Below are 12,078 nucleotides of genomic sequence, written 5' to 3'. Positions count from 1 at the left end.
GGTCTCTGCATTTGGTGCAACTGAGGGGCAATTGCTCTTCATTCAAAGGGCTACTAGAATGGCTCACTGCTTAAGTTACTGTATCTCTCTTCTCTCCTCTTCTCTCTCTCTCTCTCTCTCTCTCTCTCTCTCTCCCTCCCTCTCTCTCTCTCTCTCCCTCTCCCTCTCTCAGTGTGTGTGTACATGTGTGTAGGCCAGAGGATAACCTTGACTTTGATTTCTGTTCCTCCAGCAATGCACACTACCTTTTCATTTTGAAACACATTCTCTCACGGGGGGACCTGGGGCCTTCTGGATAGTTGAGGCTGGCTAGTTAGCCTCAGGAATCCGGGCTCTGCTTCCCAATGCTTACATGACAAGCATCCATCCATGTCCCGCTGTTTAATTTTGTATTTTTGAGTAGGTTCTGCGGATCAAGCTTAACGCATTCAGTTTACAGACTGAGCTATCTCTTAACCTATTCTTCTTTTAACTCTCAGAGTGAGAACCTGTAGAGCAAAGTTCACTGTGAAAATGAAAACACCTTGCCATTGGGATTTCAAGAGAGGGTTTCCAAGTTCAAACAGGCTTTAGCTGAAGTCCTCTTAACCCTTGTATGGAACGGTTAACCCAGCTTCTTAAAAGGGTGTTCCGTTCAGGTCTCCTCTCCCAGAGGAAGGCATCCACTTGGGTTTATGTTGTTGTTAGAGGCCTGTATGCTCAGAGAGAAGAGAGGTCAGTGGCAGGAGCAGAAATCAGTCTCTGGGATCTGAAAAGCCAACAAGAACTTTAGTAAACATTTCTTTTTTTCCAGAGAAAGAAAATAAGTACTTGGGGCTTGGGTTATGCATGGAAGCCCCCAAAGCGTTTAATCACAATGTCAAAAGAGAGTAAAAGCCATGAGAGTCCCCTTGATGGCTGTCTAGCAGACACCCTCCAGAAACACACCCCAGAGAGACACCCTCCAGAAACACACCCCAGAGAGACACCCTCCAGAAACACACCAGAGCAGAGGGAGAGCTGTCTTCTCCTGCCTCGTCAGCCTGTGTGCTCAGCCTGCAGGCCACACGCTTCTGCCAGAGGTCAGCCACCACCATGAGCAGAAGAAGGGGGAATTTGCTTTGGTAAATCTTACTTCTCATCCTGACTCTGCTATCAGCAATGGTAACACTGAAACTTACTCAAGTTCCCTGACTCATCCGCAAAAATTAAGATTATGTAACACTTTGTTGAGGCAGGCAGGGAGCATGCTCTGTTTATTCATTATTATACAGCAAACCATTCTAGAATTAGGCAGAGCCTGCCTGTGTTACAGTGTTCGTGTGTGTGTGTGTGTGTGTGTGTGTGTGTGTGTGTGTGTGTGTGTGTGTTGGGAGTTCAGGCAGCATAGCTGCTATAGCTTGCCTGAATTCTGCTATGTCAGAAACTCAGCTGAGAACTCTCAAACATTTGAGTGGCAGAAAGCCAAAATTACCCAGAATCCTATTCCTCTGTGCCTGGCACCTGAGCCAAAATGGCACTGCTGACTCCATGTGCTTTAACAGCTCACCGTGGGGTTTCATCCAGGTCTCACAAAAGTGGTGGCCTGTAGGTGAATGGACTTCTCCCATAGCAACAGGCATGCTCTGCCCTGCCCTGTCCTCAGCGATCCACTGACGGCTGGAGCATTACCTCAGCATAGCCAACTGAGGAGAAGCCCAGCCTTGCTCTAGCCCACCCAAAATTGTGTATCCTACTGTGCCCAGGAAGCCCTGAAAATGAGGTTCTACCACAGGAGTGCACTAGACCATCTTCTCACCACAGGTTTGGGGATGGTGATGAGGTCCCCCATGGGGTTGGACAGAAGCTCATGGTAGCCGGCCCCATGTCTCTGGTGAGCTTTCTCCCTTTGCACATACTGTTCCCCCAAGTCCCTTTCTGCTGGGAGTTCTTCCTCTATAAGTCATGTGGACATCCTCCTTGGTGACCTCACCTAGGAAAATCCCTGACACTATCCTGAGCCGCAGGTGGTGCCTTCCTAGCTCTGCCCTGCGAGCCATGAACTCCAGGACACTTCCGAGTGCTCAAGGAAAGCCCAAGTGAAGCTGCGTTATTGTTTCTAATCTGAAGGCTCCTAAGGAATCCTGTAGAAGTCACTGGGTGCTCACTGGTAAAGGTGCATGACAAAAGGTCTACAACATGACCTACGTACAATGGACAGCTGTGGATGGCTAGCCTAAGACATAGTAAAGGGTAGTGAGGGACCAGGTGTACTTCTGATGTGGCTACTAATGAAGATCTGTTTAAGTCTGTGTTTGATGATTTTTGTTTGGCTGGTTTGTTGGTTGGGTTTTTGTTTTTGTTGTTTTTGTTTTGTTTACATATTTGCCAAGCCAGTGAGGTCCACATCCACTAAGGGACATAGAAGACCCCTAAGAAACAGGGTGGGTAGATGGAAAAGCTCAAGTCAAATGCTCACACATCACCGCCAGTATCCAACTTGACCATGAGAAAGTGCATTCATCTTTTCACAAATTTCCTCAGATACAGAATTTGAGGACTTGACCTTGGGTTTAAGAACTTATGGTGCATGTCTTCATTTTTAAACATCTTAACCTGTGATGTACAATACAATAGCCATCTATCACAGGCCACTCTTGAGCCCTTGAGACATGACTCTTCTGCAGTAACTATGTACAATAAACCTATAAATGGAAATACACAATGGAAATCAAAGACTTAAAGGGTGTGGTGGTGCATGCCTTGAAGTGCAGTACCTCAGAGGCAGGTAGGTAGATCTCTGAGAGTTCAAGGTCAACCTGGTGTGTAAATTGAGTTCCAAGCTAGTGGGGGCTACCCTGTCTCAAAAAAACAAACAACAGGTGACTAGAGAGGTGACTCACTGGTTAAGAGCATTTACTGCTCTTGCAGAGGACCTGGATTCAGTTCCCAGCAGCTACATGGTCATGATCATCTTGAACTTCAGTCCCTTGGGATCCAAAGCTGCTTCTGAGCTCTGCAGACTTCTGCACAAACATGGAGCTCCTCATTCATGCCTGCACAGAAAATAACGTTTTAAAAACGAAAAGCACGAAACTAACCAAACCAAAAAAGAAATCAAAGGCTTACTACAAAGAAAATTTCCTAAAGTGTTGTTTGAACACTTTAAGTAAGATAATACTACTTAAAATCAGTCTTGTTTTAACACGTGTAACGTGACTTTTAGAGGTCTCAAATAAGACGTTGGTGACCTCCTGAGCTGATCCTTCTGTGATACTTTGCTCAGTTGTGACCAACTGCCTGGCCAGGGGCAACTTAAGGAAAGAAGTGTGTGTTGGGCTCATACTCTAAAATAATACCGTCCATAATAACCAGGGAGGATTGGCAGCTGGCTGCTTGAGGCAGCTGCCAGTGTTACACCTGCAGTCAGGAAACAGAGAAGACAGGAAATGGGCTGGACTCTAAGACCTCCAGGTCTGACCTTCTGCACACTTCTGCTCTACTTCTTAAAGAATCCATGGGCTGGAGAGGCAGTGACCTGGTGAGAAAGCTTGCCACTCTTGCAGAGGATCTGAGTTTGACTCCAAGCTCCCCACATTGGTAAGCTCACAACCATCAATGATCATCGCTCTCCTGGATCTGCATATGTATGACACAAATATGAACATACACATAAAATAAACCACTAAAATAGTCACACACAGCCTTCCATAACTGCTTCTTCAGCTGGACACCCAGCATCCAGAGCACAGAGCCTATAGGGGACACTTCCCATTCAATGACCTCTTTATTCTTCCTCTGTCCTAGGCCCAGGTATGAAAGCTAGGACTCAGAATCACGGGAGCCCATGATATTAGAGAGCAGCCAGACTGACCCTGGCAGGTGACACTTTAGAGTTTACTTGACGAGAGAAAATGTCTTCACCTTCAAATTTCCTTGAAAAAGGCAAACAACTCAAACCCTTGAAGATTCTGGATCTATGACAAGGGAAGAGTCCCTTGATTCATGACAAGAGACAACAAAACAGGGAATGGGGCCAGAGGAGAGTGAGTGAGAAGTCAGGGAGGGGCAGTCTCTTCAACACTTGTCCCAACCTCCATCGAGGAACAAGCCAGTCAGACAACCGCTGCTCTCTCTTGATCAGTAGGTCCTTCACTGGTACTGCATTAATCCCTTTTTTTAATCCCTATAAGAAACAATAATGATCAATTTATAAAAAGAAATATTTTTATGCTTTTGGAAGTTCATGGTCAGTGAAGCTCCCTTGTTTGTGCCCCAGGCAACACCACACATCATGATGGAAATATGTGTGCCAGCAAAACGGCTCATCTCCTGGCCAAGATGCAAAGGAGAAGCAAGAGGCTACAACCCCTTCAGGGGCTCACATGCAACACACTCCCTCATTTTATCCACGTTCCTCCGAGTACACTGGCCTGGAGAACAACTGGGCCAGTTAGATTTAGTTTGTCGAAGTGACACAGTCTGGGCAGAGGGAACCCCACTTGAGGAAATGTCTCTATGAGATTGGCCTGTGTACACTGCAAGTCTGTGGGGCACGTTCTTGATTACTCACTGATGTGGGAGGGTCCTGCTCACTGTGGGCAGTGTGGGCCTGGGTTGTGTGAGAAAGCAAACCAAGCAAGCCAACCATGAGAAGCAAGCCAGTAAACAGAGCTCCTGCTTGGTCTTTGCTTTAGTCCCTACCTCCAGGGGCCTGCCTTGAGTTCCTGCCCCGACTTCCCCCGTGCTGTAGTATGATCAGGATATGAAAGCCAAATCCTCCACAGCTAGCTTTGGGTCATGTGTTTGTCACAACAATACATTAACCCTTTATACCGCATGACCTTTGGATGGCCTTCAAGTTGTAAATGATAGCTGACATCCTGAAGATTTCTCAAGGAGACGAATGTCCTTCATGAGCAGGACTCCGATACTACGCTGTCTCGTTTTCTCTCATTCTCCCTTCATTCTCTTATTCTGCCATTGCTCTGGGGTGTTGGTTTGTTTGGTTTGTTTTTAGTTTTTGAGAAAGGCTCTCTCTCTCTCTCTCTCTCTCTCTCTCTCTCTCTCTCTCTCTCTCTCTCTGCCTGTCTTTCTCTATCTCTGTCACTGTCTCTGTCTCTCTGTCTCTGTCTCTGTCTCTCTGTCTCTGTCTTTGTCTCTCTCTGTTTCTCTAATCTTAGCTACCCTGGAATTTGTTGTGTAGATCATTCTGGCCTTGAACTCACAGAGATCCTCCTGCTTCTGACTGCCCAATGCTGTGATTAACAGGGTGTGTGGCCATGCACTGACAAACCTTACCATTGTTTTTGAAGACATATGCAGACATCCATTCTTTCTGGTCAGGCCGAGGTAAAGTAGAGGAATCACAGATCAAAGCACATTGGTTGCAATAAAGTCATTTACCTGCTGCATGAGCAAGACCAAGCCCAGGGTGAAGCTTTGATTACAGAAGGCTGCTTAGCTATAGGAAGAGTCCAGCCAAGGTTTTATGAGGGCTGGAGAGGCTGTGGGCATCATTGCATAGCACAGATCCTCTAGACCAATCTCATGGGTGTTGACACACTTCCAACATCACAGGGTGCAGGATTTTTCACTGTTGTCACTCAAGATGCCGCCTTTGAACACCACATGGCTTGTGAATTCAAGTTTTCCAGCCAGAATATAGCAGTTACATCTCCTCTTCTTCTTCAAAACATACCTCACATTCTCCAGACCACCGTCCCACCTCTTAGACTGAATTTAAGGTTTCCTTGGTTCTTGAGATCTCTCCAGAACTTTGCCAGACACCTTCCCCAGATCCATTTGCTCATCTACCCATTCATTTCACAAGCACAATATCAAGATCCTAAGAACTCAACTTTCCAGCCAGGTATGGTGGCTCATGCTTTCAGTCTCAGCACATGGGAGGCAGAGGTAGATGGACATTTATTCTAACCGACTCTCAAGAGTTGTACGGGTCAAGTTCCTGAGATAAACTGGGGAGGGTCAGGATGCTAGAATCTCAGCCTTAGCTTATAAGAGATGCTTATCTCATGTGTTTCAAAGTGGGAGATTTTTTTTATTTATATCCCATGATGCTTTGATTGATACTTAAGAAAGAACACAATATTGCCATACCGGTTTAGTGTAGGCTAGTGTTAAATGTATGTAGAAGAGCAGTGTGTGCTATCATAAGGAATAGACTTTAACATGATGTTAACGTAGACTAACCACTGGATGTGATAGAAAGCCCAGCCAGATTGACATCATTAGAATGTGTTGATGAATGCAGCTAGGATGATCAGAGGCTGGGCAGTCTTTAGCTCTGATCCAAAGGCCCCCGGCATCCTCAGGTCTCATTTTGCTATAGATTTCTGAGTTTCTTCCCTTTGTGGTTTGTCCTCATCCCCAGTCTGGCTTCCCTCATGAAGATAGGTGGGACTTCTGGGGGGTCCGTACCTCCTTCAAGGTAGAGGAGATTACTTTTGTACCAAATATCAATGAACACCCAAAGTTCCCCTGTGGTTCTTAGTTTCTGCCACATCAGCAGGTCTAAATCAGAAGAAAGGTAGGCTACGGCAATTAATGTGAGCTGGCTATAGGATCTAGTGCCTGAGGTGTACTCACGCTGGTTTAAGTCTGATAGCCCATATTTAGAGAAGGAATGCTAAATAAATGCTTGAGGGCCACCAGAATGTCACTGCCAAGAAGAGTGAGCAGTCTGTCTGAGTTGTGTTGTGTACTCACCCTGGTTGTCATATGAGGCCTTGGCAACAGTGTGCACTGGAAGGGAAGAATTCACACGTTGGGTTGAATGAATTTACCCACAAGATAATTATAGTCTAGGACTGGAACTCAGTAAGTGACCAATAAAAGTAATATTGTGTGATAAATCAGTATCACGAAAAACAGAAATGTGGGGCTTGGAAGTACCTGGGCTTGCATCCAAGTTCTGCTATGCACCAGTTGTGGGGCCTTAGACATGGTTCCTTGGCAGTGGATGCATATAAAAGCACTTCATAATCATGGGCAATTCAGCTACACATAAAACAAAACCAGACTGGAACTAGTCCAACTGTGAGATAGTCATTTACCTCATGTTAGAGAAATCAGAGCTGCTAAGTAAAGGTCCCTGACATTGCTGGGAACCAAAGCGACTCTTCCAGTACTGGTGCCTTTTCCTACCTCTTCGTGTTTGCTCGCTGATTAGAGCATCGTTATCTCTATACACAAACATGCTCCTAACCCTCAGGAGGAAGCCCTACTTATCTCACTAAGAGCAATGAGAGTGTCATAAACTACTTTCGTCTTCTCTGCCTACCCACAGCCTCGGCAAATTTCCTGTTTGGCTAGAATAGTACCACATACCCATGTCTTGAACTTTAGATGGCACTGCTCATGCCCTGACCTATTCTTGCCCATTTAGATGGAAAGCTAGTAAAATTGTAAGATGGACACAGAGGAATGCGTGTTTCTTCTCTTGATTTTGCAGGGAGAATGCTTTCTTTTCTGAGGATTATGTGTGCTTATACAAAGGAGGCCCAAAAACAGCATCCAAAAAAGAAATCTGGGACAGTAGTTTATAAGGTGTTGAGGGGTGTGCATAGCTGTTTTGTGACATAGTTCTGTAAAGGCCCAAATATGAGAGCCACCCAGGAGGCACTTTATAGCAAGGTGAGATTATCTTCTTTTTATGCGGCTCTTCCTGGTTGCTTTCCCAGTGTCATTTTAGAACAAATGTCTCCTGTATCCTCTGAGGTGATGTTTATATGACCATCAAAAGCTACCATGAAGCCTTCTATCCACAGCCACTCACTCACACAGCCACATCCAAATCTCAGACCTATAGTGCAAGCATCTGAAGAAGAGACAGGTGGTCCATATCATCACCCTGTACTGGCTGGTTTTGTGTGTCAATTTGACACAAGCTGGAGTTATCACAAAGAAAGGAGCTTCCCTTGAGGAAATGCCTCCATGAGATCCAGCTGTAAGGCATTTTCTCAATTAGTGATCAAGGGTAAGAGGGCTCATTGTGGGTGGTGCCATCCCTGGGCTGGTAGTCCTGGGTTCTATAAGAAAGCAAGCTTAGCAAGCCAGGGGAAGCAAGCCAGTAAGGAACATCCCTCCATGGCCTCTGCCTCAGCTCCTGCTTCCTGACCTGCTTGAGTTCCAGTCCTAACTTCCTTGGGTGATGAACAGCAATGTTGAAGTGTAAGCTGAATAAAGCCTTTCCTCTCCAACTTGCTTCTTGGTCATGATGTTTGTTCAGGAATAGAAATCCTGACTAAGACACCCCCTCTACACAGGCTTCACAAAGGGAAACTCTTATAAAGATGGCGCTGACCAGGATCACACCTTGGAGTGATTTCCATAATTGGAGACAAATACCTGGTGTGTCCTGCTGTGTCCTGTGTGTGTGTGTGTGTGTGTGTGTGTGTGTGTGTATGTGTGTGCGTTTGGTGTATGTAAGAGAGGTGAGGGGTATGGCTCATGAACCCATTCATATGTAAAGGCCGTCGGGTATCCTGATCATCACTCTCCACATAATTCCCTTGAGACATGATCTCTCACTGGGTGTAGGTGCTGGCCTGTCTGTGAGTTCTAGAGATCTTGCCTCCATGCCCCACTCACTCATTCACTGGCATTTCAGGAACTCCTGCACCCACGCCAATCCTCTTACACAGCGCTGAGGTCTAAGCTCAGGTGCTCATGCGTGCGATGCTCATGCTCTTACCCACCACGCCACATCCCCAGCTCCAAGGAAAATACCTTAAAGGGCATGGGCGTTACCATGAAAGAAGTGAGTACATTCCACTGAGGGCAGGCTGCAGAGATGAAAAAAGAGTGGCATAGTACAGGCATCCGGGAAACAAGTCACAGAAAACATTACCCAGTAAGTGCAAATAACATAGTGTTGTAATGTCTTTCAGGACATTGTTTGATGTGCGGAGGCAGTGTGATAAGGAGAGATGTCAAAGGTGACTTTCCCAAGCAACTTCCTCTGGATTCTCAGAGGCTGGTAGGATCTGATAGCCCGCTAGGTACAAAAAAATTAACTGGGAGAGGTTGGGTGGCTTTTATTATAACGTGGAGATAAGAATTTACAGTAGCAATTCTAAGCACTAAGCATTGGGTTCATTGTCAACTTCTGAAAGAGGCAGCCTTTGAAATACCTAGAGTCCCAAGTGGCACATGCTTGTCAGTGAGCGGGCAGGTTAATCATTACTAGCCCCTTGAGACGTGCACAAGTCCTCATGCAAGATCAGGAATCCCGCTGCACATTCTTCACCCCTGACACACCAACGCCCAAGTATTTTATTTCTAAATAGTCCTTGCAGTTGCTCTTAGCAGATAGAGAGCTATTTGGCACCAAGCAAAGCCAAGGCCAGCTTGTCATGAAGTGTATGATTGGGTATGGTGAGTGGGAGATGCTAAAAATGAAGGCTCGAGGTCTCCCTAAATCCTGCTGCCAGGCAGCATGTAGAGGGCAAAGTCTCAGATGGAGACTTTTTTTTTTTTTTTTTTTTTTTTTTTTTTTTTTTTTTTTTTTTTTTTGGCTACATGTGGCAGTGTTTATTGACAAGACAGCAGGGAAACACCCTCTGCTATAAACAGAAATGAAGACCCACTCTTGCCCATTGCGCATGCCCTGACCCACTCTTGCCCACTGCGCATGCCCTGACCCACTCTTGCCCACTGCGCATGCCCTGACCCACTCTTGCCCACTGCTCATTACCTGACCCATTCTTGTCCACTGTGCTCATGCCCTGACCTATTCTTATCCACTGTACATGGCCTGACCCACTCTTGCCCTTTGTACATGCTGTGATAGCAATCTCTAGTTATCTAGAGCAGTTAGTTTGGAATGAATGTTAGATTCCAAAACTGGCCAAACATAGGGTTGAGAACTTGAGGTTCAGGTTCCACTGCAGAGGATATTTCCATCCTGTTCATGCCATGAAGAGGCGATTACCATGCAGTCTCTTCAACCAATCCCCACATTTCAGGTACTAACCATTTCACCAATGAAGATTTATTTCTGCCCTCCTTTACACCAGTTCACAAAACACTTTTAAGTTTAGGATAAAAATGACTAAGACATGACAGAAGCTTTCTGAGGATGTAGCCTTCTGATGAGAGCTGCGAAAAGAGTAACACTGCTCTTGAAACAGCTATCTTTTTTTTTTGGTTTTTCGAGACAGGGTTTCTCTGAGTAGCCCTGGCTGTCCTGGAACTCACTCTGTAGACCAGGCTGGCCTCGAACTCAGAAATCCGCCTGCCTCTGCCTCCCAAGTGCTGGGATTAAAGGCGTGCACCACCACCGCCCGGCTGAAACAGCTATCTTTTATCAGGCTACAGTATGCTCCCCAGAAAACCTCAAAAGACTCTTTGGAATTGAGTATATTTAATATATATTAACATATATATATATTAGATATAGAGATAGATAGATAAATAGATAGATAGATAGATAAATAGATAGATAGATAGATAGATAGATAGATGATAGATAGATAGACAGACAGAGATATACCTCAATGTGGAGCACTGTTTATTTCAAGTACACATTAAATATGGTGCTTTAAATGGTTACTATCATCATTTATGTCAAGATGTAAGTCACCCTGGTGACAAATTTCTGGTTGTGTCTGTGAGGACTGTCTTCACTAGGTTTACAGAGATGTGGGTGGCACCATTCTCTGTGCTGGGGCGCTGGACTGTATACAGATGTTAAACAGAGCACCAGTGTTCATCACTGTCCACCTCCTGATGGTGGATGCAATGTGACCAGCCTCGTCAGGCTCCCGCTGCCATACCTCTTCTGTGGTGATGAACCGTATCCTCGGTTAGACAACAAAACCCTGGCTTCCTTAAGTTGATTGCCAAGTACTTTGTCACTGCAAATTAAACAGTAATTAATAGTTACTATTATTATTTATCTGATATCAACTAAAGTTATCTGTCATGATAAAGATTTTTAAGTAAATAAACTTGCATAATTGACTTTGTATTTTTCAAAATCAAAAATTAAAATGGTTTGCTGTGATTAAATTGATAACTGATGACTGATTAAATATTTGACTTCTGAGAGTTGTAGTTTGGTTGATAAATGCTCCTAATGTTCAAAGGAGAATGAAATCCAATCTTTCTATGAGTTAGAAAAATAAAGATTTTGCTTGTAATTTTTTTAAAGTTAAGAATGAGAGATGGATGTTTTGACAGGACGAAACTGATTTTCTACAAACAAATGGAGTCAGCTTGCACATCCTTACTTTCCAGGAGCGGCTTCAGCCTCAGTGTTTCAATCACAAGTTCCTGGTGCGAGGTAAACTCCAGGCCAATATCTCCAATATAGCCAGGTAAGGTGCTTTCATTTCTGAAATTCCCAGAAATCCTTTAGACTTTCCACTCCTGATTGTTAAAATGTTTTACACATTGAACCAACCTAGATGGGGGCTTACTGAGTTCAGACACAAGAAGCTAATCTAATAGACACAATTCCTGCCACAGATGGGCTAGGATGGCTCAGTCAGTAAATGTGCCCTAAAAACCCAAGGCCTGAGTTCAAGCCCCAGGACTCATCCAAAGCCAGATGTAGTGGTGCCTTTCTGTAATCCCAGCACTGAGGAGATGAGACAGATAGATCCCTGGAGTTCTCAGGACAGACGTCCTAGTTCTACTTGATGAGTTCCAGACCAGTATGAGACTATGTAAAATAACTAGAGAACAAGCAAACAAACTAAAGTTAAAAGTAAGAAAGGAGGGAAGGCAGGCAGGAAGAAGTAAGGAAGGGTAGAAGGAAGGAGAGAAGGAAGGGAGATGGGAGGAGGGAAGGAGAAAGGATGGAAGAACAGAAGGAACAAAAGAAAGGGAGAATGAAGAAAGAAAGGGGGATGGCTCCAGAGGAGCAACCTCTGAACTTGTCCTCTGGCCTGCGTACACATGTACACACATGTGCACATGCACCCCCCACACTCACACATGCACACAGACAGACACACAAAGTCGGTCACAGATAAGCAGGGGAGACCGCGCTGTGGCTGGGGTGGTATAGCAGATGGCAGAGTTACTTGGAACCTAAACCACAGCGCTGGCTCCTGTGTTTGAACACGTAGTTGCCAGATGATGGCACAATTT

At 45.1% G+C, this 12,078-nt stretch overlaps 1 long non-coding RNA gene across 1 annotated transcript; it reads right to left on the bottom strand.

Moving 5' to 3' along the window:
- Positions 1–373: 373 nt before the first annotated feature.
- LOC116073582 lies at positions 374–7,228 on the bottom strand. Its single transcript, XR_004111879.1, has 5 exons — positions 7,035–7,228; positions 5,365–5,593; positions 3,642–3,643; positions 2,862–3,000; positions 374–748 (listed from the first exon to the last, which is right to left on the bottom strand). It is a non-coding gene; the product is annotated as an uncharacterized LOC116073582 (long non-coding RNA).
- Between the last annotated feature and the right edge of the window lie 4,850 nt (positions 7,229–12,078).

The sequence above is a fragment of the Mastomys coucha genome, unplaced genomic scaffold (assembly GCF_008632895.1).
Source record: "Mastomys coucha isolate ucsf_1 unplaced genomic scaffold, UCSF_Mcou_1 pScaffold23, whole genome shotgun sequence".
Taxonomy (NCBI): domain Eukaryota; kingdom Metazoa; phylum Chordata; class Mammalia; order Rodentia; family Muridae; genus Mastomys; species Mastomys coucha.
Note: the sequence above shows the minus strand (reverse complement) of the source record. Positions and strands in the feature narration are given on the sequence as shown.